Here is a 23,194-nt window from a genome sequence, read left to right on the forward strand (position 1 = left end):
ATTATGGGACTGTAATTAAAAGGATGGTTACTTGCAAGCTACATGCATTAACTGCATCAGTTATCTCTTTATATCCTTAGATAGCCTGCAAATAAAGTTCATGTGTTGGTCATGCTGTCTTTGTAGCCAGTGGACTATACATTTGAAATTGAAACCACTGCACCTCAGGAGTGCCATTCAAAAATATGACATGCTCTATGCTCTTTGAGATAAAATGAGAACCAAGGAGAAAGTCACCTGCAGTGTATACTAGCAGCACCTGCCCTCCTAACCCTTCAAAGGCTGACAAATTTTTCAGCTCCAAAGAAGATTGGTCTATTTAGTTTAGTTTAACCTCTTTACACAGATGGAAAGATCTTCCAGTCCTCACTCATTTAGTGGGTGTTCCAAGACTTTATAACTCCAGATGTGAGCATCAAAGAGACTTGGAAAATGGCTTAAATGAAGCAAGACACTTACAAAAAATGTCAGGTAGTTCCAAAAATACAATTATCTTGGAGAAATGCAAAAATACAATTATCTTGGAGAAATGCAAAAATGAAGTTGTTCTCCTTCAGTTTGAAATTAAATACTGAGAGATTTTGTGCATAGAACAGGTAAAACTATATATGTCCTGGATCAAAAACTCCTTGATTCTGCAAAATCTGAGGATGATATGAGGACCTGGTAAATGTATATGAAGCAAAAAGGAAGCAGTGTACCCTGGTGTCCCTTAGTGTCTCTAAATCTACCCGAAATCTCTGAATTGTGCATTGCTGTAAATCATAGCATGATCATATTTTATTTTTACTCATGAATCTCACTTTTCCACCATTTTCAAGCGGGAATTACTATCCTTTCATCGGTATAGAGGCATCCAAAAAACCTCTCCAAAAATGAATAAAATGTTTTTTTTTGTTTGTTTGTTTGTTATAAAGCATATACATTTGCCCCGTATGACAGTTTAAGATAAAACATTGTGACACACTGTGATACACACAACTTACTATATCATCATCATATGTTTTGTCTGTACTCAACAGTATGTAATCTAGTATGTAATGGGGATAGGAAGACATTTTACAAAAGTTACTGTTTATGAACACTCAAGGGACATCTTACATTCAGCACACAACAAATCTAAATGAGTATTTCCCATACCCAAGGTGACAAGTATAGTGCATGGATATATTAATACCCAACATTTATGTACAAGAAGAAGAAGAAAAAACAGTTACACATAAACAAATGCTTGTATATGCCTGCGTAAGGTTTAAGATATAGATAAACTGCAGATATTGATAGATTACACAACCTAGTAGCGTATTTCACCGTTGTATTGGCATACTTTTGGGCTATTGTTGGCTGTACCTTGTTGCTATGATAGAATAAAATTTTTGGTGGTGAAACAATATTTTTATGAATTCCCAAATAGACGCTATTGTCCAGTGTAAAATGCTTGGGGGTATAGTTGCAGATTAGATTCCAGAGAGGGGGTGTTTGTTTAATGGATGAACTACATGACAATGCTGGCACTTAGAAACGCTGTATTTGGTGTAGTTGCTGTGTATCCTCTACTAATAAAGCACGAACACAGCTAGAGTTTATCATTTCCTTTAATTGTTTGCTTGCAGGAGAAAAAATAATGTCTGAGCTGAGCTCAGGACGCCAGCGCACTGGCCACTAGGGGGCTTGTGCGAAGGGGTTAAATAAGCCATGCCATTGCTGTGGCTTAAAGTATTGCTGTGAAAATAATATGGTAAATATTATAACAGAGAAATAACTGATAAGTTCAAAATAATTTTACATGATATATCCTTACAATGCAATAAGCTTACAATCATTTTGCACATATATTCTATTTGAAAATGTGAATACACACTCAAAAAGATAGTGAACAAATTACAAATATGTATAATTTCAGCTTTCAGTCCCAGATTACTGTACTGAATAATAAACTCTGGAATCAATGGCATATGGGAATGGCAACTGAATCTTCATATTTTTCTTACCAGAGTTGAGGAGCACACGGTACACAGCACATGGAGCAGGTGGAAAATGGGCTGAATTACATGGAATATATTGTCAATGGATGTGTTGCAGCTGGATTCAATCGTAGCTAATCAAATGACCTCTTTTCATTTCCTTTAAGAGCTGTGTGCTTTATGCCCCAGTGTACTGCCAATTTCTGTGGTCTATCATTGAAATGGAGGACATACCCATCAGAAGAAGCTTCTCCCAAGAGCAAACTGATATTCTTGTGCATTATGTGCAGAATAGTACTGTCACATTTTCTAAAAATTAGTTGGAAAGAATCGTATAAATAAAAATTTCTTTGAATTTTCTGTCATCAAAATTTTACAAAAAATTGCCTAAATTTATAATTATTATGGCCCAGTTTTAATTTCCCATTAAAGCTTGTAGTTAAATAGTTATAGCATGTCATGTTTAAGCTTATGCATGATCAAAACAATAAACAAAATAAAACGAGGGAAGATCATAACAATTCCAACGATGCCGTTGTTACATCCCAGTCTAGGTCAGACTATAACAAGACAAAAGAAAAAGGGAAATTAATGGGGAATCAGTCATGGAAATAGCCAAAAATATTTGAAGTAAACCTAGTCTGAAGATGATGCCAGCCAAATTTTGTGGTGATGCTCCACAAGGAGACTTAAATGTTTTTTAATTTTTTTTATTATGATTATTTTTTAATCAAAATAGCGGACATTATGACTTTCAAGCATTTGAGTTGTCCATAAGGAGAGACATAATGTGAGGCATGTTTCTAGCTCAAAAGGGGCAGGAGTAATGCTTGCTTGAATATTGAAATTCAAATGACAGTTATAGTACCAACAAGTAGCCAGTCAGTGCCAACATGATTTGGTCAAACAGTCATACCCTCTATGAATGTACCAAGTTCCATGGTTCTCACTCATATGGTTAGGTCAAAACAGCAGGGCTGGTGTGTATGCAGGCTTTTGTTTCCACCAATTACCTTGGCTAAGTGAACTAATTGGCTGCACACACCAACACTCATTCACTTGATTAGAAAACGTTTCATACAGGGACACAACATTTTTCGACTTTCATTCATGTGCTTATCAAGAAATGTAGCTAAAATGTCAGATGGCATAAATGTTAGGGCAAATTAAATATTTAAGGCCAGAAGTTGGTATGGAAACCAGAAACAGATAAGGCCCTCAATGCCCACCTCTGCTCTAGATGATACAACTTTCATGGTGATCTGTTCTTACAATCTAAGAGGAGATATAAAATGTGTTTTTCAAAAAAATCAAAAGGGCAGAAAATACAATATGACGGAAATTGATGAGGGTAAGTGTCTTCATCTTGGCAGAACCTAAGGATCATGGAGAAAACGAGACCAGGTCAAAACCTAGTATATAACTGGACCGGCCGACCAATGGTGTAAATTCATAACTTGGCCAACTAATGGTGTAACTTCATCACTCAGTGACTCAGTCAGTGACCCCGCTGTTGCGGTCCAGCCAAAAAAAGATTATGACTCTACACTCTAGGCCCCAGACGGTTCAAAAGTTAGGGGCAAACATTTTGGCCTTTTGGCATGTTGGTCGCACTAGAGGGGTCGATGAAGTGAGCCCAAAATTTCTGTCTGGATATCATGGTCTGTCTTCTATCAATGTGCCAAGTTTCACGAAAATCCACCAAGCAGTACTATGTGCTGGCAAAAACTATACTTGTGAAAAATTCTAACAATTACAATAGGTGCATATGCACCATGGGTGATTGGCCCCTAAAACAGAACAATTACAATAGGGTTCCAGCCGCATCACAGCTAGGACCCCTTACACTAATTCATTAAACTGGAAATTGGAAACAATAAGTGATTGTGAAAGGATAGTTACGAATATAAATTATACATTGCAAAAACTGAAATTATGCAACAATGCACAATGGATTCAAAACCTAAAGAAATGTTCCCTTCTAGAACCAGCTATCTTTTATTTACAGTTTGCAGTGGAAGCAGTGTTTTAAGGGAGAATCGAGGGTAGGACCATGCTGCATCATCATAAATAAAATATCCCTTCCGATAAGGATTCTGCAGCGAGAGCTACTGCATTATCATCCCTTGCAGCAGGATGCTGGGAAGAAAGCCAAGAGAATTCCACTGTGCTTCTGGATGAAATTCAGTTACTCCTTAAATGTGCAGGTTCATTCTTCAGAAAGAAATGTGTGTGCGACATATATTTTATATATACAGGCGGGTGACAAATTAACATAACAAATGTTTCCAAACAGGTGTATTGCATGATACAATTAAGCAATTAACATTCTACCATACATTGTGACATGTATAAAAATGGTGAGCAGGCCCAGTTGATTTTTGGATCAAGATGGCAAGAGGAAAAGATCTAAGTGACTTTGAAAGAGAGTTCATTATTGGGGCACAGATGGCAGGAGCTTCAGTCACAAAGATCAACTGGCTAGTGTTTCAATAGGAACAGTGACTAAAGTGGCATCTGCATTTAGATCTATGGGAAAGACATCAGTAAATAAGGTCTGAATTTGTGATAAAACACACATTCGATGACCGTGAGGCTCATGCATTAGTGCGATATATAAGGAAAAACAAAAAAGCAACTCTTCCTCAGACGGTGTCAGCAAGAACAGTCCTTCAACAACTACATAGAGAGGGATATTATAGTTGGGTTGCAGTGCACAAACCCCCCATTTCAAAGATGAATGCACATTTGTGAGTTCAGTGGTTCAAAAACCATAGGCAGTGGTCTACAAAGATGTGGAAAAAAGTGATATAGTATATATAGTCTTAAGTTACAAGAAACTATATCGGCTATCTTAGCTCACACAAATTAAATAAGCTGTATTCAATCTGTACATAGCAAGCCACAACCAGAGGAGCCGTTGTCAAAGAGGAGAGTGAATGATTGCAGATAGCTACTATTGTGGACTGTGTTTTAGGTAACTAGTACAATACTCAAGGAAATATAGCTAGGTTTGACATAATTTGGATTTTATGTGCAATGAGACTCTTGAGGATCTAAAAGGAGATCATTCAGTTATCGACTTTAGTTTTATCTCGTGCTCATAAGTACAGCTAGAGCGAATTGCCTGTTTTGAGCAAACATTCTCATAAAAATTGTTTGATTTAGCGTTCTCTGTAGAACTAGCCAGTGGGTGCATGCTCATCAGCTGACTGGAAAAACATTTCTCAAATGTATCTTATCTATTGTAAAAAGTTGTTGGGCCAGTAACATTAGCTGCTGTCAGTAGTCCAATCTCTCGTTAAAGGCGTGGAGTGATATTATACACAATAAGGTTAACAGGTGTGTTGCATCATAATTATTACTATATAGTTTATTATATTACGGCTGGAATACTGTATTGATGTATCAGCAACCAAGACCAGAACTATCTATTTTATAACTGCTCATAAAACAGGGATCCAAATCCAGTTCTGAAGGGGTGCGGCATCTAATGTTTCATTAAAAATGTGTGGATTTGCTAAAGAATCCACACACCTTATTCTCAAGGTGCTGATGAAAGAAAATGAAGAAATATCTGTAGACACTGGATCACTGCTTTGTGCTCAATGGTCTTGCAATTAATTTCTGTTGAGTAGCAGATCAACAGAATGACCAGATGAGCTGCTGTGACCATTTCAACTAGGATTTTGAATCTCATTTCAACACATCAGAAGTTCCATTGGAGAAGTAATGCTGATTCTTGTTTATACAGTCAATATATTTGATATTACAGTCATTTGTTTCTGAAGTGAGATATGTACTATACATTGTGTAATATATATTCAGTATACAGTATACAATCAAAGGTATGATATGTTTATCAGCCAATCAGAATCTGGTAAATTATAGAGTCCCATAAACACATTTTTTTTTTAATGAAGAAAAATACAATAAATAAATAAAAACATCCAAACAGATTACACTACTTGTAAACTGCCTAGCAAATATTTAACTAAAAGCAGAAAATATCTAATTGATGTCTGTTTCCATTTATGTACAGACTGAAGTGCTTTCACTTTGTAGAATGTATCTATACTTTCTTTGAGGATCCATTTGTCAAAATTATTATTCAAGATCACTTGCCTTCCAACCTGCTTGACCATGTTGATCACACAGATAGGCCAGTGTAACTTGTTGACTTAGACCAGATGGGTTGGACTCTTCTACGAGCTTTGGAGCAACTCCAGTCCATACAAGTTCATAGTACTTAATCAAAATGACATCCTTCCACAATCATTTACACAATAACCTCAGTTCACAGCAAAGAAAATGTATTGTCAAAGAATGAGTCCAACCCCAGCTAAAGGAGAATGGGCAGGATTCATTAAACCAGAAACACGTGGAACTATAATACGTTTTCAATGACTCACTGATTTTAACCGATCATTGTTCTGCTGTGCGGAGCAAAGTCTCTTAATTGCTTCAGGCAAGTCAATAACTGACATCTTCACCCATTAAAGGGTTCATAAAAGATCAGCCTTCAATCACTACTCCACCTCAAACAATGGTGCTACCCATCTACAGCACCTCCCTTTTCCTTTACAAAGAATAGATTCAGGAAATTTAGTTTGCAGTTTGGCTGAAACTGGAACAAACCTGTCTTAAAATGCGTATTTATCTGTATTTAAGTCTTTGTCCTACCTGTGACTTAAATACAGATAAAACAATAGATTTGACCCAAGTACACACTATTGGCTAATTAAAAAGCTTCATTAAAAAGTTTCATGAACACACACAGCCCGTCCCTTAATCCCCCTACATCTCTGACCAAACTACAGTACAGTGGGCACCTGTTTTTTTTTTTTTTTTCCTGGAATAGATCTTGCCTTTGTCTGGTGTGTGGGGGTGGCAAGCTTGTTCCAGGCAAAGAGTGTGAAAATGTCTTGAAGGTAGAACTATGCTGGAAAGAAGCTAAGTGTACTCGTCTAAGCTTTCAGCCATCATTTTTAATCACCACTCTTTCATGAGTGCTTTGTGTACCCAGCAGAGGTTATAAATTGGCTTAGCGAGAAAATCTGATGTATTTTCACAAATTAAGACTCCGGCACATTGCTAAATCACTGCTAATGCCCAGTTTCCCAGGTACAGAGAATTGACTTCAAACTCATATGTCTGACTACATGCTGAACTACATTTCATTGATCTGATTTAGAAAAAAATCTAACAAACAAACAGAATAGAACTTTTTTTTTTTAATTACCAAGAGCAATACAATCATGCATGACCAGCCTTTCTTAAAAACATTTTTTTGTATTTTCTTCTTGAGGCCAATATGTTTCCATGCACTTACACGGATGTGAAAGGAAACAGCTTTCCCTTGTATAAACTTCCATCCGTAGGCATAAACTGTTTCTTGCACAGGTGAAGAACCACCTCAAAAATCAGAATCAGTGGCTGTCACTTCTGACAGCCACTGCAAAGAGTGCAACGAATCATTTAAAATGCCTGCGACCTCAAGTGTGTCAAGTGCAGAAGCTTGTATGTTCAAGAAAGCATACAGCCCTCTTCTCTAATCTGGTGTTTCGTCTGATCATTTTTCCTCACCTTGCGTGTCATTTCAGTTCAGATGACCTCTCCTAATCTGTGGCCCTTGCCATGGCATGTGACCCTGTGGTGAAAAGGAAAAAGGCCTTTAAGATTATTCTTTTTGGAGAGATGACCGGTGTCCTGGACATTGTTGTCACCTGCAGCCATACATTTCCACTCTCGTGGCTGGATCTCCTGGGAGGCTGACACTGTGTCTGTAAAGTTTGACGGAATGTACCTGGAGGGTGAGATGCCATAATTAACACACTGGTATGGAACTAGTGAGAGACACATACTTGTGTTCGGGAATTAGGTTAGAATAATGTAAAATAAGATTAGATAAAAATATTTTAAAAATGTTGATTTTTTACATCTTACTAGATCTACTAAATTGGATAGGCTATTCAACTAGTAGCCATGGGTTTGACAGCATCTGTGGCACAGGCAATTGTGAAGGGCCACACATGCCTTGACAACTGGGATTGCTTTATCTTGGCGGAATTCTATTGGCAAGTCCTGAATCCTTCACTGTGCTGCCATGATCCCAAAAGTATTTTCAATTACCCTCCTGGCCCTGGAGTGATAGTAGTTGTGCATTTTTTTCTGGTCTAGATTGGACCCTGTATATTGAAGACAACCATACAAAAGAAACTAAACTCTAGTCCATATAACTTTAAATGGATTTGTGTACATAACTTATCAATACCCACAAATCCATAACATTCAGTCAAATATTTAGATAAGGGGATCATTTTATTTATCCAAGATTGTGATATGTAGGCCTAATAGTGATATTTAATGTAATGTAATATCTGGTGGGCTATTTCATAATTTTTGACCTGAGCATACGTAAATAATGCATAGCAGCAAGTCTACATTATTTAGATGAGAGAAGCAGTTTTAATGTGGGTGCACTTACCAAAGGAATGCCACATCTCCCAAGAAAAGGCAGGCATTATTGGGATTTTACTCCCCGGGCAAATGCCTAATGTAAATATAACACCTTTATGTTTGCACACGACACTTGTCAATAGGGTCATGTGACAAAGTATAAATCAGACTTAAGCCAATAAGAGAGCAGAATTTGTCCTGTGATCATAGGTTTGGCATGAAGTAAATCACAAGTTTCAGAATTCTAAAGGACACAATTAGAAATCTTTGGCTCTTGGCCTCTTGTCATGCAGAATGACCAACATATCATTTTAAAATTAATTTTAGAGATTTTGTCTTTATTTTATCTGTTGCACAATATGATGGGATGTATGTCAGGCAGTCAATATATATTCACATGCTTGGACTGTTCACATAGTGCCACTGTTTGTAGACTGTCTACCTGTCATATTCAATCTATTTGACAGGGAAACTTACACAGGCTCCTGTGAGAGAGAAGGTTCTTGATTGGCTGTCAATGTACTAAGTGGCCAATAAGCCTGGTTTCCAGATGATGACCTCTTCTGCTACACTATACAACTACCAACCCATTTTGGAGAGATCCTTTGTCCCTTTAATGGTTTAACAACTGCCAACAATATGTTCCTCTGCAGCATCAAACTCAATAACTGCTGCAGTACAGTGTTAGTATTTATGCTCTTTCAAAAACGCAAACGTACCTCTATTATTTCAAATAGAGCCACATTGATAAATAAAACAGGCAGAAGCAAACAAACACTATTGGTTCAGTGTTTTTAGACACTATAAAACATAAGTCTATTCTAACTCACAAAGATATAGTTGTCCTTCAGCTTATCCGATAGGAGCAATATACTCTGAGTTATTATTTTAATCCATGTAAATACAGTCTGCTCTCTGGATGCATATCTTTGTTTTTTATCTAAAGTTTAACAGAGTGCATTTATTTCGGGTTTTTAAAGACGATCAATAGTGATGATCTACGCACCTTTAAAAACATTGCATATGATAAATATTTGCCATATGAAACATTGCTATCAGTAGAAATAAAAATGGGTATCATTAATAATAGATACCTTTAAAATAACACCAACATATTGAGCTAGAAAAAAAGAATATATATATATATATATATATATAATATATATATATATATATATATATATATATATATATATATATATATATATTCTGCTATTCCTTTTCAACATTTGAAGGTAAGATCCCAGATATATTATGACCAGACAGTAGTACAAGTTCCGCATTTGTGAATTTTGTGCCTGCAGAGAACTGAAGCACTGCACAATACATAAAATTCTGCCTACGCCTACGTGCAAGCATTTTAAATATATATGCACAACAAAAACACACAGCTTGGTTTTTACAAACAACTACAAGTACTAGCATAAATAATAAAAAAATATTTAAAAAAATATTTTAAAAAAATATATAAAAAATCAATTTAGGCATTTTAACAATGATAATGCATACATGCAAAGTGTAAGCAGTCTGATAATACCAGTGCAATGAGTAAAGAAGGCTGTATTACTGAGGAGCTGCATCTTTGTCTCTACCTTTCAACAACGAATGCATTCCTTCTTTAGGAAACCACGACACATTCAGTGGGTTTACATGATGTTTGAAAAAGTTGATTTATTGTATTAGTTCAGCTAAAACTGGACTTTTAAAAGTCATGTAAACATTGTAGTCCTACTGAAATTGTACAAAGTCAATTTTTTCAGAGTCGGACTAACATACCTAGATAATGCGGTTGGGGTTCGATTTACTACGGCATATATACGTATCAATAGGCCAAAAATTGGCCTAGGCGTTCTGCGCATGTTCTATAATTTACATAGCAACTATACACTCACTATGGCTGAGCGGAATCGATAATGTTTCAGAAAATATATAACTTTAAAAGATTTAATTCTTCTACTGGGACTTTTGTCGTTTATTGAGGGTGTGGCAGAAAATGTTGGTGCCACTGATTATAATCAAATGTTTTTCACATTTACCATTCGATTGAGCAAGTACCATTCAAAGTACATTTTTATCGGTTAGTGCTGTCCAATTGTGCTAGCTACTTCACATTAACCTTGTACGGCAATCAATAAAGGCTAACAGCACAGTACCACTTAATTATTGTCACTTCTATTACCACTGTAATTAACTAAAATAAAAGGCGACAAACGACCTTTTCTGTGAGAAATGCATTGTCGAGCTCACGTGCATGCACTGCTGGTGACATTCTAAAGCTCCATTTTGCCCTACCTAATATCATGGCGAAAAAAAACACATTTCTGGATGGCCAAGGAGACCAACTTCATGCTATTTCAACTGAAGGAGTTAAATATCCTAAAATACATGCATGGAAGAAAAACACGGAAACTATTCAAAAAAGTTGCGACGAAATTGGAGGAAGCAGGATTTATAAGAAGCCTTCAATAAATCCATTCTTTCCGAGTCATGTATATTGGGACAACGAAAATAATACAATTAAATCTCATCTTTGGCCAAATCAAGCTATTAATATAGATCGATTTCAACTGTGCATGTAAACACACTGATTGATATTCAGATGGGTTAATTTCTCAAGTGATCATAGATTTACTCATATACTTGTTAATCTGAATTTGTACCACTGGCACACATGGTTATATGAAGGCTGCATTATTATGTAGCACCAACCCTGTCCAAACATCGAAAGTGCATATTGAGTGCTTAATATATCTGCATGTATACCTTGCAGTGAGTATCATTATTGTATAACTTTGGTTTGATATTCCGCACAATGACAAAATACAACTGTAAAATAAATGCAATTGTTCTTGATACATCCAATCAGTACCAACTCTAAAACAAAACAGAGATGGTAACAAATTAAGTTTTACTGTGGGGGCAGTATTGTTAAATATAATATTGATGTAAATCAACATACTGTCATGAAAAGGCTATAATCAATGCAAATATTATAGATGACAATAGGTGATTTGTTAAATAGACAGTAATGGGTTGTGAGACCAGGCTGAATGTATACATGCATACGTTAAAGGCAATACATCAAGAGATAAGAAAGATTAATCTGTTTTAACATGACATCCATCTATACCATTATCTATACCCGCTTATCCTGGGCAGGGTCACGGGGGGTGATGGAGCCTATCCCAGCGTGCATTGGGCGAGAGGCAGGAACACACCCTGGACAGGCTGCCAATCTATATCAGGGCACACACATCATTCACTCACACTCTCATACCTATGGCCAATTTAAACAATTTAGACACCGGAGAACCCGGGGGAAGCTCACGCGGACACACGGAGAACATGGAAACTCCACACAGAAAGGCCCAGGCCTTCTTGCTGTAAGGCAACAGTGCTACCCACTGTATCACCGTGCCACCCCCTTTAACATGACATGTTTCATAAAAAATATGAAATCTTGTCATATATGATGTGTTTCACCTACTTCCACATAAGTTCACTCTTTATATAAAAATTCCAATTCAGAAAGCAAAATGTTGTCTGGCAAGTTATGGATTTTTGGGGCATACCCATTACAATTTGACATTTAGCTGACTTTTATCCAGAGCACCTCACAGAGATTACATTTTGACATACAATCCATCTATACAGCTGGATACTTTACTGAAACAATTCAACTTAAGTACCTTCATCAAGAGTGTAGCAGCAGTGCCCCAGTTGGGAATCAAAGCCACAACCTTTGAGTTGCAAATGCAGTTCCATAACCATTTTGTTACACTACCAACCTGACACACTACTCCATACCTATATAGCACTGAGAGTCTGCCACTTCTCAGAAAAGGAAATAAATAGTGTTATGGTATGAATTCATGTTAAAATCTTTCTTTTGACAACTTCCTAACTATTAAATGGGATAGTATTAATATTTACATTATTCTGATAATGAATCTTATTAATTCTAGAAAGTTTTGAGGGAAACAGAAGCCGGATGTTCTGAATTTTTACAAGCTGATTTTTTAAGAACTGAATTTGAGACATTGGAAAAATGGAACCTGAGTTTTTTAGGATTTGAATATTGGGAAGCTAAATTTTTGTGTGAATTCAATACTTAATTTCTTAGTTAATACATTCATTCATGTATTGAATTCACACAAAAAATCTAATATATACATTTCTAATCTGTTAAAAACAATCTGTTGTTAAATAAAAATCTTTTTGAACCATATTTTCTTCTCTAGTGTTCAGTGCTTTTAGCATAATGTCATGTCTGCATGACATGTAAAATCATTAAGACATTTTCAAAGATATCCAGAGAAAATCCTTGTTTATGCCATAAGTAATTTCTTGTTAACTGTATCTGTACAAATCATCTCAAGCTTTGTACTTCTGTCTATCATTTGATTGCCTGTGTATGGACTTCTCATTCAGAAATTCCGCATTAGTCACTGCCATTGTCCATCCCTGTGAAAATCACTCACGTTGGCATGAGTTTCATTTAAAGTTGGCAGTAAGATAAAAACCAGGCTCATGGATAGATCATTTTATTCACTGCATGAGGTGTAAATTGTTTGGTACACTTGTGCATTGATATGCAGATTAGCTGTGTGAGTAGTAGGTGAACAACAGGTACAACAAGTGCAATTATTATTTTTTTTTAATTTGTACTTGCACAATGGATTTCACAATCTTATTGTTACCAGGAAATAAAAGATTGTTTGCAGTCTTTTATTTTGACCAACTACCCTGCCCCATTGAGCTAATTAGCTCTATACGCCAATACCAGTTCTCTCATGAATTAGACAGCAACAAAATGTTTCATATTAGGACACAAACCTACTAATCAGCTTAGCAGTATTTTGGACAAATGTCAGATGATGCATATAATTGGGCTAATTAGCTAATTAAGAGCAGAGGTTGACATGAAATCCAGAAATATGAAATGCAAATTTAGAATACAAAATATTTTTGAAGTCATGTCCCCCACTTCAAACTTGAGCCTAGAGAGGAAAGCATTCTCTCTCGCTATATCATAGACACAGACAAAATTTTCCAAAGTCATATTCATTTATTGGAAATTGTTCTTTTTCAACATCTTCTCTTGGAACAATTCACTCTACAGTAGCCATTTCATGAGCAAAGAAAGCAGATAAGGGAAATCATCCATTTCAAAGCAAGACATTTATAAAGCACCATATTTCTATAAAAAACATTTTCCATATGAAGCCAGTGACATTTCATGGTGGTGTTTATCTCACAGCTTGTAGAAAGGCAATGCACTCATCCATAAAATGAAACTTGTTGTATCTGAATCTGTTTTTAATAGCACAACTTTGGCAAAAAGAAAACCAAAAAATAATCATAAAATAACATTTAAAAACTGCACATAAAAGATCAAGGGAGCAGGTTTAAAATTGGTGGTACTTGTAACAGTGCCTGCTTATGATCTGAAAATAGGAGGCCCCAGTCTTTATACAGATATAGTGAATCACCCTAACTCCTTGCTGTTCATCAGGGGTGAAATCATGTAAACTACTGCAGAGTTTGAGACAAAGATAACATGATAAAACAATTACCCATGAAGGTGTTTGCATAACATGGAGTATATGTTCGTCTTGTGTAAAAAGATTAGAAAGATTTTTTTTTTCTTCAGCATTCTGCATACTTGCAAGAGGTCTAACTCAACCTCAGTGCTGGTGAACCTTAGGGCATTGTGACATAATTGCATACTAATTATCTACAGCAAACCTTATTCAGTCTTTTATAGTCATCATCAAAAGATATGAAATGATAGGTCCATGTGTCCATGTTTTGTATGTGGGTAGTTAGCTACAGAAAATAAAACTATATCACATCAATTAATTTTGAACATAGTGACAGGGATATATTAACAGAACGGAAAACACATCTGCCCTGATTGGGCTGTAGCGCTCAAGCATTTCTCATAAAAGCATTGTCATGCCGTCTGACACACACACACGCACACACTCACATGGAGACACACTCACACAGAGACACACACATTCACAACTCCAATAGCCACGCCCCACCACCCCAGTTCCTGTCTCTGACTCCAGGCTATGCTGACCAAGCACTTTGAAGCTTCCTATGGCTGAGAACAGCCAAATGGTGGATTGCATGTCATCAATCAGCCACAACATTAAAGCCACCTGCCTAATATTGTGTAGGTCCCCCTTGTGCCGCCAAAACAGCTCTGACCCGTCGAGAGTTTTTAAAATCATGTGGAACAATATTTTAGCTTTTTAGCTTAGCTTTTTATAGCCCTGTAGTAACTAATAATGTAATAAACTACCAATAGTGTAATAACTCCCAATAATGTAATCCATTTAATTTTTTTTATGTAATAAAAAACTGTAATTTAATAAGTAGTAGTAGTAGAAGTAGTAGTGTACTTTATTGATCCTCGGAGGGATTTGCACTGTTGCAGCATCGAAGACAACAAAGTAACACAATCAGATACAAATTTACAGTAGATACAAAATATCATATACACATATACAATAGATACAAATATATACAGAAATCCAAATATACCAGAGGACACCTGCAGAGGTGGAGTCCATGCCTCGACGGGTCAGAGTTGTTTTGGCGGTACGAGGGGACCTACACAATATTAGGTAGGTGATTTTAATGTTGTGGCTGATCGGTGTGTGTATATATATATATATATATATATATATATATATATATATATACATATATATACATTTTTTCTTTCACAACACAAGTTCTTGATGTAATAAATTAAAACAGAAATCAATATTTATAGCAACAGGGCATAAGTTTAAAAAAGGACCTGTCCTGCATGGCACTTTACCATCATTTAAATGGCAATGAACGTCATGGTTTGGCTTGACTGTAATCAACTGAGCCAAAAAAGATTTGCTACAGCAGCTACCCACAGCATTAAAAATGGCTTTTGGACAGTGTAGCCTTCATCTATCATCAATGACAAATATCTTCTGTAATAGGTGCATCATTCACAGACCTATAAAAAAATAAAAATAAAATGCATGTGCAATATTTAAATACAGTATAGAGCCCCGATGTGCAGTTCTATCATTCCATTCAGTTCTTATTCAATACAGTTGCATTTGAAATGTACACAGTATATAAATTCATGGGGTCTGATGTGAAGGGCTTCACAAAGGTGTCAATGAGGTTGCAGTAGGGCAATGAGGTGCTCACAACAGAGAGAAAATTCAATTTAATCCCTACTCTCTGGGCGGATATGGTACCAGCCAGAAGTAATATTGAGTGGGTGGGTCGCAGGTCCTGACAGAGTTTCATTGAAATGCATAGCTCACCAGTGGGGTGCAATATTTTTTTCATCATAAGAAGGTGAAGCAAAGTGCAAAAGTAAAATATTTTTTTTTTAATTTATTTTTATAACTTATATATTTTTTTGTGAAAAAAACAAATAGGATGTTAGGGTCTTGTTCCAACTGTTCAAGAAGATGACAGAAACTGTACATGAACCATCATTTAGGGATTGGATTTAAGTAATGAAAGACCAAGGGCAAGAGTGATCTGCTCAATATTTTTGACTTTTTTGTTTGTAATGAACAATGTTTCAGGAAAATGGAGGTGTTTAGTTTCTGATTTTTAAAGAAATTCAATACTTGATTAGATTGAACTGAACTCCAGTGACAACATTTTTTTTTAAAAAGGAAGACTGGTCAGTGCTTTGATATTAATTGTATAGCCAAGAGATCTGGATTAAACATGTGTTTGACTATTTTCTACAAAAACATATTTTAGCAATCACTAAAATAATATAGAATTCCAGTGTAGAATGCAATCGTACTACACAGAAAAACTAATGAAAATATAAGATGAGTAGAAACTCATATTTGCTTAAATGTGTTGCTCAGAGACAAGGGACAAATACCATGGTGGTTAGAATGAATGCCCCCCGTGGTCTTCCATTTTGTAATTTCAGAGTTACAATCTATTTCACATAGTGAACAGCTGGGCCAATCAACCAAGCAATCAAATTATGTATTTGCGTTGTTCTTCATAACACCAAATAGCAGCGCTTTGCTCTCACTCCTTTTCATAAGGGCTGGTGGGATACCAGTGATTACAAAGGCAACCTATTTGAAAAGGCACAGCCATGAATACATGCATTTTTGAATTGTATTTGAAACAGAAGTCTGCACTTTACATCAAATTGTTAAAATCAGAAAAGCTTGTCAAGTGTTACTTCCTGTGGGATGTAATTGCGTAAAGTGCCTTCATTTTTAAAGAGCCTTTCAGGAAAAAAATAATAATAAACAGTGGGAACGGCATTGTCCCCTCCTCTTTCAACAGTAACCTCCTTGTGTCTTTTCATACATTATATTTGAGAAAGGAGCTTCGCGTTCATGAATTCCAAACATAAAAAAAAAACACGCACAGCATAAATATCAACATCAGGCTGGTACAGTAAGTAGTTTACTGATTTGAACACTTGCGATTGAATGGTCAAATTGTACCATGAGAAAAGCTTTTACCTGATGACACAAGGAAAGGCAGCTGGTGCTTCAAGTTGGTTTTTAGTTCTGTGCACTGTGTAGGTTTAGCTTTGAGTGGTCTTGACTTTTGTCAACAATGTCTAAATCCCAGATTACAAACTAATGAGTTTTTATAAATCTAGTTTCTTCCATAAAAAAATACACCAGAAGTACAGAGATCATTTTTCATTGCGTATAGTACTACACATGAAGACACCATCAATTAATTAATTAAAAAAATTAATAAAGTCTTTAAATGGCAGTTGTATTTTGAACACCAGGTGTGCCTAGTCACATGTGCCTGGTCATTTAAAATATAGTGACACGTTCAATGTTAGTCACTGTACTATTTATGTATCTGAATGCAGTTTAACTCCAAAGCATATATCAACAGCTTCAAGTGTTAAATATGAACACTTTGGTCTTTGATCGTTTACACCTTCTTAGGAATATGCATCAGTTAAACTGAAAGTGCCACTTCTGCTATGTGTGCACAATGACCCTCTTGTTAGAGCAAAGAAGAGCTGGAACATGCTCGCCACTGAGCATTAAAAATATGGAAAAACCAATTCATCATTCCCCTCACCAGAAGCGAAAACAGCCATAAATCATAGAGAAAGATGAGGAGCCTTATCTGGCTAACTTCCTGACTAAGGTAGCTTGACTCTTCCTCCCTCAAGAGATTGCTCAAGGCTACACTTCTACAACAGCTATGAAATGAAAACAAAATGCCGAGTCTAAGAACAAAACACCAAATTAATTGGTTGATTGAGTAACTAAGGGGGCAAGTACTTTTTTTTACTCACAAGGGTGATATGGATGCTTGACAACTTCTTTCATTACATTAATTAAATTATCATTTTAAAAATGTGTTTTTGTTTACTCAGTTTCCTTTTGTCAAAAATATAATATTGTGTCTAAAAATCTGAAACCAACCAGTGTGGCAAATATGCAATAATTGGGGGATTTAGGAAGGGGAAAATACTTGTCGTGGCACTGTATTTATATATTTTTTTGCCAATCATGATTTTATTTCAAGGGCCATTTTTTAAAATGTATTTTATTCATTTATTTGGTGGGGGATGGGGGGGGGGTGTTGTTGTCATCACCAATGTGATCAATTCCTCTGTAGCTGCCATTTTCTCCTCCAAGTTTTCCCAATTACATTTTGGCACAGTTATTATTTTTTTTAAATTCCTCTTCTTTATGTAAAAAGTATATACTCCAACATATTGTAATTGTACATACCTTTCGGTTAATATAGTGATGTATACACAGTGTGTGTGTGTGTGTGTGTGCGTGCATACAGTACAATGTGTAAGTATTTTGACAGTGACAGAATTTTAGTTGTTGGGGCTCCATACTTCAGCACATTGGGTTTGCAATTAAACAATGAATATGAGATTAATGTGCAGACTGCAATTTAACTCCATCTGGCCAATCCAGTTGACTTCTATTTCAAGCTTTATAACTCCAGATGTGAGCATCACAGGGAATTGTAAAACACCTTAAATGAAGTAAAACACTTGTACCATTAACAATACTAACTTAGATTACTTTATATTCGTAATTTACTGAAAATGAAGTGCCAAAATGCAATTATTTGGGCAAAAGTGCAAAAATGAAGCTGTTCCCCTTTAGTTTGAAATCAAATACTGAGAGATCATATATATGAAACAGGTAAAACTATACAAGTCCTGGATAATAGACTCCTTGTCCACAAGTGTGCAAAAACGGATGGCAATATGTAGAACTTCTAAAGATGTCTGAAGCAAAATGCAAATAATGTCAAAATGTATAAATTGTGCATTGCTGTAAATCATAACGTGATCATATACTTCACTACACATCACTTAATGAACATATTAACATATTAGTTTTATTTTTATATTTTTATATTACAAATTGGTAAATAAATGTACATAGATACATGTATGCATGCACGGGCGCATATACATGCGCACACACATACTCACAACAGCACATTACACAAACTCTGAAAAGAAGCCCAAGATGACACATCAAGACTTTTGCTTCTCAAATATTAGGCTGCAAAGGCTGATTAGGCTGCCCAATTACATGGAATATCAGAAGAACAGACTGCTCTTTCAGGAGGAAATGTTAATGGGATCACTGACTGTGACTGCATTCCCATCAAGATCACTCTTGAAAGAAATGCTTTTGAATAGAAAAATATGCAGACAACAAAGTGAGAAAGTTAATCGTACCAATCTTCCCAAATTACCAGGAGCCTATGCTTTGAATTAGAGTACATTTAATCAATAGTGGATAATGCTACCATGTCAGGACAAAGTTTTATAGATCCTGAGTTCAACAGTAAAACACAATATCTTAATATTATGTGTTGTTTCAAATGTCTGTATGGAAATACTTTTGTTTGAAACTCATTTTTACACTTCTCATTAAATATGAATACATTATGTTTTTACAAACATGGCTAGAGCACACATGTCAACATGTCTCACCATCATGGGAGAATACTGCATATTGTGAGCAGAGCTATCTCTTACAATATGGCAGGTGAAGTTAAATTCTGTCCCTAAACAATCCTAATAACAACTCAAAATATAGTAATAAATCCAGCTGGATCTGGGAAGATACATTTTTCTGTATTGGCTTTGTGAACAGTATAGCTCATTGTCAGTGTCTAAGCCCCTCTAATTTAGTTACAAATTATTTTCAAGGAAAAAAGGTTACATTTTCAAATACAAAAACAGAAGAACATAAATTAAATGTAATATAATACATGTTAAACATGTCTGTGAACAATTTCTCTTTAAATCACATTGAGCAAATATTAAAAGGGTCAAATTCACCCAGAGCAGAGACAGAGCAAGCAGGGGATATGTACCAACATGCAATCCTTGTTCAATTTACAATTATAACTCATTTCATTTCAGCCAGTGTTCACTTTATATGGGAAGCAAAGACCACTAGAGTTTGATAATGTGTGTGTGTGTGCGTGTGTAATTGTGTGCACTCGCGTCTGTATATATAGTATCAGCCACCTGTAGTTGTTTTTTTTTTTCGGTTGTTTTTTTCACTAAAGGGTTGTATACTAGCGCACATACACATATAAGCCGCGTTTCCACCAAAAGTACCCGGAACTTTTAGTCCCAGGAACTACTTTTCAAGAAACTAAAAGGTTCCTAAAGCCCATTGTTGTCTGCGTTTCCACCGCGGTCTGAAGTCCCGCGAAGATTAGGCAAATTAGCCCACTGGCGTATGAAAAAGCGACGTTGTCGTCGGTCCATCTGTCCTATGATTTCTTCTGTAACCCCATACTACCAACGAAGTAGCCTACATTATTTTCTAATAACCGGGACAGCCCGGAGGGGTTTATTCCACTTATATACAACGGGTTACCAACAATGACTATATATGGTTACTTTTGTATTTATTGATTTTTATCGATTTAATCACCTGGAATTGAAATATTCTTCCGCGGCCGTTTGGGCTTATTTTACCGTTGTCAAGCAAAACTGTCGTTGGTAGTTCGACCGTTGTTATACAACAAATAGGATATAACAGGCCAACAGTCAGGTTGTAACTGTTTTATATATCCTCTCAAACACATTCATTATGTTTTTATGCGAACATTCACTTTCAAGTCTTGACATCCGAGGCGACAGAATGCATTCACATTACACAAATAACTGGCAACAACAGCAGAAAACATGCACACGTCGTAAACAATTTGCTGTTGAATTGATTACTTTCTCATCGTCAATTCCATATAGGCCAATCGCAAAATTAACGAAATAGAACGAAACAAAGAATAGAACGAAAACTTGGACTTGCGTGAAATTTTAAATTAGCAGTGGTACAGCCACCGTTTGCTTTCCTTCAAAGTTACTGCTAGCCGAGCAGCGAAGTGTGCCCTCCAGATGCGAACCATGTACCATACATTAATCCATAGTCTTCCTGGTCTTTTTGTGGAATTAAAGTAAAATTATGTCAGTCTGAAAAAGCAAGAGGGACGATTACTAGAATTAACATGTTATTTTACCCTGACAAAAAGTGCGGAAGGTGATTTCCAGTTTGCTTTTACTGTATCACCAATGTAAATTACGCAGAACTACCGCATACCTCACATAACTGTATCAAACGTTTTGAGTCAATTACAACGGGCTAACAGAAAATCCGGAAGAAAATATTCAGTAACCGAATTAAACCGGTTGAATGTTTTGGGACGTAATATGCTGTCCCAGCACGAATGCTTAACGTTTTATAAAATGAATACTAAAGCAAGAAAATAATCATCAGGGTCATGGGGAGTGCTGGAGCCTATCCCACCATGCATTGGGCGATAGACAGGAATACATCTCGGACAGGTTGCAAATCCATTGCAGGGCATACACTAGAGTATCCAGTTAGCCTACTGCATGTGTTTGGACTATGGGAGGAAACCGGATTACCTGTGGGAAACCAACATGGACATGGGGAGAACATGCAAACTCCACACAGCAAGGCCGGGGCTGGGATTTGTACCTAAGCCTTTTTCTGTGCTACCCACTGCACCACCATGCCACCCTATAGGCTAATCTTGCTCATGTCAAAAATGTGATGTTCAGAAAACAACATTTCAAGCCATTTTGAAGCTAACATTAGTCTAACTATTGCGGTTCAGTTTCCTTCTACATTCAAACATTCATGTTTGACAGGATTGGCCCACAGTTTCAACAACAAATACCCAATACCTTAAAATTAAGAAGAAATTGGTGAAAACAACAAGTTTTACTAAGTAAATGCTATTTGTGTGCCCCAAATAATCTACCAATCAGGTTTCAGGATACAAATGTAGGGTTCTTTCACGTCAGTGACTTCAGGAGTATAAAAGTAACTTAATTGTGTGTTCCACTCGCACCTCGCCTGATCACCTCGGCCTGCCACTGCCAAGCTAGTTTATTTCCCATCGGCAGCTATTTTGAGGAAAAAGTATTCTCTTATATTCTCTTATAACAAGTAATCTATCTCCCTTGTGGCCAGACCCAAGTGGAAGATCTGTGACCATCCAAGTTGTCCTGACTGGAACCCGTCACAACCCCGACTTCAACAAAGAAGTCTTCCAGAAGCATATGCACCTGCAGTGCCCTCAGACCAGCAGACGAGCTGACGCATCACCTAACAGGATTAAGTACTGGCCTCCCATTGTATTGCCATTAAGTATTTAAATGCATTTAATTTAACACTGACATCAAACAATAGGATAGAATAATACCTGATTAGGCAATTTTACTGCTGTTTGTTGTTGTGTTTGTTTTGCTATGCATGTGTTGGTCTGGAATAGCAAATTCCCTGACCTTGTTGTTTTACATTGTTGAAACTTAATTTTATGAGACTGAATAAGTGAACTAACCATGTAAGATAGAGTAGCCTGTCACTAACCCATAACACAAATTTACCTTCATTGAATGGCAATATTGTTAACCTCTAGTTTTCGCTGACACAGAATTATCATTTCCTCTGATTAAGAATCATATATTATTCCTCATATTGTGCATTTTATTGCTCTGAATTAGCCTATAATCATATTTCTTATCATGGGCAATAATTATATATCTTTTATTTCTGAATGATTACTGTGTCTATTATTTCACTAATTTGGACGCTACAGACGTACAGAATTCTGATTCATAATTGAACTTAATTGTTCCGATTAAACCTGACCAAACCTGACTACACCTGTATTTTGAACAGTATTGCTGAGATAATTGATCTTGTACGGCATGTATGAACATAAATATTATACTTAACTGGTTGAATTCTTGTTCAGAGCTTGTGTAGTCTACGTCATACAATCCCAGCATGAATTGGAGAGTCTAAATTCCCCCTAGGTATGAATGTGTGAATGGTCTGTGTGCCTGGGGTTTGGACTGGCGATATGTCCAGGGTATATTCCTGCCTCTCACCTGCCTGATTTCATTTCATGATTGGCCGTTTTACAAATTACACATTTCATATCACTCTCTACACATTACACATGGTCACACATGACACATACAACGTATACATTTATTTCACATTGAATCATTTTGAATTAAAGATTACATCACCCCAGATTCTTTCAAATAGTGTTATTTTATTTTCATCCTCTGTTAAGGCTTTTTCTATTTTATTTAGTACAATACGAAAGTTTTACACTTAAGTGAACCATTTCGTGGAGGTTAAGTTTTATCAAGTAATTAAAAATATAAACATATTGCAGGTCAGGAATTTTGTCCCTTTCTGCCT

Source organism: Anguilla rostrata, chromosome 3 (assembly GCF_018555375.3).
Source record: "Anguilla rostrata isolate EN2019 chromosome 3, ASM1855537v3, whole genome shotgun sequence".
Classification (NCBI taxonomy): Eukaryota; Metazoa; Chordata; class Actinopteri; order Anguilliformes; family Anguillidae; genus Anguilla; species Anguilla rostrata.